General features: G+C 38.7%; 1 long non-coding RNA gene across 1 annotated transcript; it reads left to right on the top strand.

The window, feature by feature from the left end:
• The first annotated feature begins 1061 nt into the window (after positions 1–1061).
• On the top strand, positions 1062–2654 carry LOC119297179. The gene is made up of 3 exons (XR_005145565.1): positions 1062–1147; positions 2199–2301; positions 2409–2654. It is a non-coding gene; the product is annotated as an uncharacterized LOC119297179 (long non-coding RNA).
• The last annotated feature ends 3050 nt before the right edge of the window (positions 2655–5704 follow it).

The following is a 5704-nucleotide window of genomic DNA, read 5'->3' as shown; positions in this document are numbered from 1 at the left end:
GTTGGGTAAACTTCAATGTTTAGGTTTAGGGTTTTAGGTGTCGATATTTTCAGTTTCGTCAGATAACCCAAGCAGTGACTCAGTTTGGTTAGAGTTTTTAGCGGCGCCCTGACCTGATCGTGGGATGGCACGAGTGCACGGTCAAGGCGCCATGGCGGGCGAAGTGCAAGGGACGCTGGGATGGCGGTGTCCACCACTCGCACGAGCTCCGCGGTTCCGTTGTAATTCAGTTGCAAACTCTGAATAAAGAGAAGAAGCAGAAAAGTTGCAAGCAGTTCACAGCGCAAAAGGTCTCTCCCTCTCTCGCAACTTGCACACTACTGAAATTACAATAAAAATTAAATGAAATTACAGTGCAAATATACGCCTTAGTTGTTCAGGGAGGTGGTTATGATTACTAGTAGTAGTGCTAATTCATTCACCAGAATATACTAGTCAATGTGTACGTGCAATGCACGTTAATTTGGAAGTATATTAAGTGCATGTGGATATTAAGTATGATATTTTTTGCGTGTTATTATGTGATTAGCATTATATTTGGCATGAAATTAACCGCACGCTAAAAGTGTTGAGCGCTCGACATTGAAGCAGTCTACATCATTGGATTGACATGATTTGATGGCCGAGATTAATTGGATATATCCTTTTGAATCTTTTTACTTACTTTTAAACCGTTAAATGTTTAGCAAGCCTTAACTGGTTCTGTGGAAAGTTATGATAAACACACTTATATATATATATATATATATAGGACAATATTATTTTAATCCCAGGATTAGCCGAAAACTCCACCGGACCGATTACAGAAAAAAAAAACACCCCTCCCCACCCGCTGCCCCGATCCCCACCCTGACCTCCCTAGATCCCCTCCCCCGGGCGCCGCCACCCTCTTGGATCTCGCCGCCCCGCGCACCTCCTCCAGCCGGCCGACCTACCCAAGGAGAGGCACCTCCTCCCCGCGCGCCCTCTCATGGTCGAGGTGGCCACCTCCCATCCCCCCCCCCGCGGCCACCGTCCTGTTCACCACACCACACACCACACACAACCAACCGCCTCCCGACCCAGTCCTGTCTCTCGGCGCCTCGTAGGTGGGAGCTCGCTGGCTGCTCAAGTGGCCATTGACGGCGGCAAGCTGGGAGCCGGCGAGGTAGACTTTTTCCATGGAAAGAACAAAGTACTTTTATTTGTTTTGACCGGGATGGCATTGGCAAGAGCAGAGGAAACTTTGTCATAGATCATACCAAGTAGGCAATGTACGCGCCACAAGGTGCCAGTCCTTCACGTCATCTTCTTATCGATTCATCCTAGCTACTATTTGATTAACTAATATTCAGTCGAGATCATCATCCTAAGTATGTGCACTGCTGAGTCAGCTCAGCTGCACCACCATTCTTGAAGCAAAGAGGGGCATTAATTAGTCTAGTAGATCATGCTTGTTGTTTTACTTACAAGTTACAAGTTATAAGTTACAAAAATCTGGTCCCAAAAAAAGAACTACAAAACATACTGAGCACCTGATAAGTACATGCACTAGGTAAAGTATAGTGTCTTATCTGACACGGTGAAGGTGGCTAGAAGTAAAAGAATTTTCTCTTGTTGATTGAAGAATTTTCTACTTAGCATGATGGCGTGAGTTGTTAGCATTCTTAACAGACTATTATGTGACTACTGATTGTTAAACGACAAGGGAATTTGTCCATCTTTCACTGCATCTTTCCCAAGCAGTCATCCCTTCTCGACGATTCTAGCTTTTTCAAGAACCCTGTACTACTACATATAGTTGAACAGCAGAAACGATCTTGCCGGTCGTCGATGCAGTGCCTCAGGCTCCGGCAGCCGTAGCTGCAGCAGAGGAGTGGGTCGGCTGCATGTCATATATACGGGGATGGATGACCATCGAGGTTAGGTTAGGTGTGCTCTTCTCCCCATCCTCCCCCTTCCTATCAATATTCTACAGACAAGATTAGAATTTCAAACTGTACAGTCTAGACTCTAGATAGACAAATTGCTTATTTTACTGGGCGGATCTCTTGTTAATTTGGACAAGAGAAATATTGCAATTTTTTCTTGAATTTGTGTGATTTGATCCTGTCTTGATGTTTTTAGGTTTCAATTTGATTTGGCGTTTTCTTTGCTGCTGGTGATGGATGGATGTTATTAACCCTGTCGTTCTTGTGTGTGCACTTTCTTTGTTGTAGCTTGGAGCTGAAACGGAAGCTGATGAAACCATGAGTGGCAAGTGGCTGACGAGCTGCAGGGTGTACACGAGGACCACCTCTCCTTGCTTTCCCTTGGTGCCAGGTAGGTGCAACACTTGTTGCTGTTGTGAAGACCATAATCCTAATTTGGAGGCATTCAAAGTTTGTGGTACCATGCCACGTGTTAATTTATGTTTTTTGCTCTAACAGGAAACATGGATTGTGCTGATGACCCTGGCAGCAGCAGCAGAAGCAACTGGGGCAAAATGATGAGCAAAATTGTTACTTGTTACTCCTTCCCCATTCTCTATGTGTATGTTCAACACATCCACTGTAACAACCCTTTTGCCCATGTAGGTTCATCGAATAGATGCCAAAAATAAGTTTGTCAGAACAACAGTTAATTTTTTTTAACCAAACAATTCAAAAAATGAGGAAAGAAGTTCATATATAATATAAGCAAAAGTCCAAAATGTAATAAAGCATGACTTTTTTACATGAAAAAAATTCGCATGTTTCGCCCGTGCCATGGGTGTGGCCCTAGCAGAGGTGCAGCTCCCCTTTGCCAGGCTCCACCTCGGTAGAGTTTAGCTGCTATTGTCTTTGTTTTTTGTGTTTCAACTTGCTACTGTCCATGGTTAAAAGATAATGATGTTGCTTTTTTATACATGTCCACAGATTTTAGTTCTTGATTGAAGAAAATTTTATTCCTTAGGTGAAAGAACTTGATTTCTTTTGTTCCTTCATGGAGGAAGAAGGTCACCACACAGGTAGGGAGAAGGTCACCATAAAGTTAGGGAGAAAGTCACATAAGGTTCAGAAAGAATGTCAAAGTTCAGGAAAGGAGTGTGTGATCTTTGTGTTGTTTTTTGGGTGCAAATCAGGGGTATGCGATCTCACATCCTGTGTATTATTGAGATGACCTTCCTTAGCCTCGAAACCATATTGCCAACAAATATGACAGTGGCAATACTACTGTCATGTGTAAAAGAAAATTACATATGTACATGTACAGAACCTACAACAACTTTACGGGGAGTTGATGGATTATTCAGTGGTTGTTGCTGCCACTATTGATTTTTTTTCTTGAGATGGTCTTCATCAACCGTTCAATAATTCACTTGTTTCTTGGTCGCATTTTCTAAAAAACTAAGAAGTTCGAATTAAACCAACACAGTAGTTTGATTTTAATAAACAGTTCAATTATTTCGGTTCTATAAATTAAATCAAGAAGTTCAAATTAAAATAACGGAGTAGTTCAATCTCAATTAAAAAACATTTCCTGTTTCTAATAATAAAACCAAGAAACTCGCATTGAAATAACAATTTTTTGTTTATATAACTAGGACTTTTCCGGTTACTAATGAATAACACCAAGAAGTCCGAATTTAAAAAATGAAGCTATTTGATGTTTGTTAAAACTTAGGTTTCCCCACTAGTAAAGATTAAAACCAAGAAGTTCAATTTTAAAAAACGGAGCAGTTCAATGTATATAAGAAACTCGGGATTTCTTGTTACTAATGAATAAACCAAGAAGTTCAATGGGAAAAAGCAGAGCATTTTGACATTTATTTGAATTTTTTTGGATTTTTCCAATTACTAAAGAATAAAACCAATACGTTGAGTTCGACATAACAAAGAAGTTCAATGTTTCTAAAAAACCTCCAGTTTTCACATTTCTAAAAATAAACAATGAAGTTCAAAATAAAAAGGTAGAGCGGTTCAATGTTTATAAAAGCTCGGATATTTTCACGTAACCGAGAGAAGTTTAGATCGATAACTGGTAGAAGTTCACTTACTACATGGTGTGAATTTTGTATTAAAAAAGAATGAAAAAGAAAATGCTAAAATTTTTGTTGCTAGAAGTTCAAGTGCTCTACCTGAGAAAGTTAAAAGATTCTTATGAGAGAGGTTGAACAAAAATACGTGACAGAAGTTCAAGGTGAAACAACGGAAAGTTCAACTACTTCGTTTCAGAAGAGAATAAAAAAATACAAAAATAAAAGCCTAAAAGGTTTGTTGCAAAAAGTTCACGTGCTCCACCCTGCACCCTTCAAAAATTATATTTATGAGGCGTCCGTCGTTCATTTACACGTTGTTTTAAAAAGCAAAAAACAATGTTGTTTTGCCATTTTAAAAACTGCTCTCAAACGACAACAAATTTGTCACACATGTCTACATGAAAAACTTTCTGCGATTCATAAGCTCTCCGTCGGGTATATTATGTGCCACATTTCGATGAACGGTTTAAAAATTTCATGTATACCTTTTAAAACACGTGTTGATGTATTAAAAAAGTTCTTACCTGTTGAAAGAAGTTCATAGTGAAAACAACTAGAAGTTCAAGTATTGTAAGGAATGCATTTCAGGTGATAATAAAAGTATAGAAAAATAAAAGCTTAAAAGGTTTGTTGAAAGAAGTTCAAGTGCTCTGTCCGAAGAAGTTCAAAAATTCTTGCGAGAGAGGTTCACCTTGTGTTTCCATGTTCAATTTTTTTGGTATAAAAATCGAATACAATTCTTTACTCAAAATATAAAAGGTGAAGTTCAAATTGAAATAATAGAGAAGTTCGGAGTTTATTAAAGCTTAGGATTTACCTGTTCAAAAAATAAAAAACACAACGCCATTTTTTGCCCTTTTAAAAACAACTCATAAACAAAAAAATGGTTGCTTGAAGTTCAAGTGCTCGGCGAGGAAAAGTTCAAAAAAAATCTTGTGAGAGAGGTTCCCGTGTATTTAGATGTCCAAAATACATAAAAATATGTTGTTTTGTGTTTTAAAATAATTCTCTCAAACCAGAGAGAAGTTCAAAGTGATAACAACCGGAAGTTCACGTACTACATTGTGTGTATTTCATATAAGAAAAATAAAATAAAGCAAAACAGAGTGAAGTTCAAACAGACATGCCCCAGAAGTTCAACTACTACACGCAGTGCAAAAAACAGCACATAAAAAAGCACGTCAAAAATAGAGTGAAGTTCAAACAGACATGCCCCAGAAGTTCAACTACTTCATGCAGTGCATTTTCATTCATGATGAAGGCAGAGATCATGATCTCGTCATTTCTCTAATTTACTTCAAAACGGTAGGAATATCATTTGTGTAAGTTCAAGTCCTCGGTCGGAGAAAGTTAAAAGAAATATTGTGAGAGAGGTTTGTACAAAAACAATATCACATTTGTGTAACACTGACGAAATGGATGAGAAAATTACAAACGAAAATATGTCACAGAAGTTCAACGTGAAAACAGCAGGAAGTTCAACTACTGCACTGATTGAATTTCACACGAAAAACTTTTAAAACCTTCGCGAGTATGAAAAAATGATCAACATGGGGAAGTTGCATGTTTATAGCAGCTTTCCATTGGTATATCACTTGCTCAAGTCCGGTGAGTGGATGGAGAGCTACGAGAAAAAAAAATCACGTGAAAAACAGAGTGAAGTTCAAGTAGACATGCCGAGAAGTTCACGTTCTTCACACGATGCATTTTCGACGAATCTGTTTC

The sequence above is a fragment of the Triticum dicoccoides genome, chromosome 5A (genome assembly GCF_002162155.2).
Source record: "Triticum dicoccoides isolate Atlit2015 ecotype Zavitan chromosome 5A, WEW_v2.0, whole genome shotgun sequence".
Taxonomy (NCBI): Eukaryota; Viridiplantae; Streptophyta; class Magnoliopsida; order Poales; family Poaceae; genus Triticum; species Triticum dicoccoides.
Note: the sequence above shows the minus strand (reverse complement) of the source record. Positions and strands in the feature narration are given on the sequence as shown.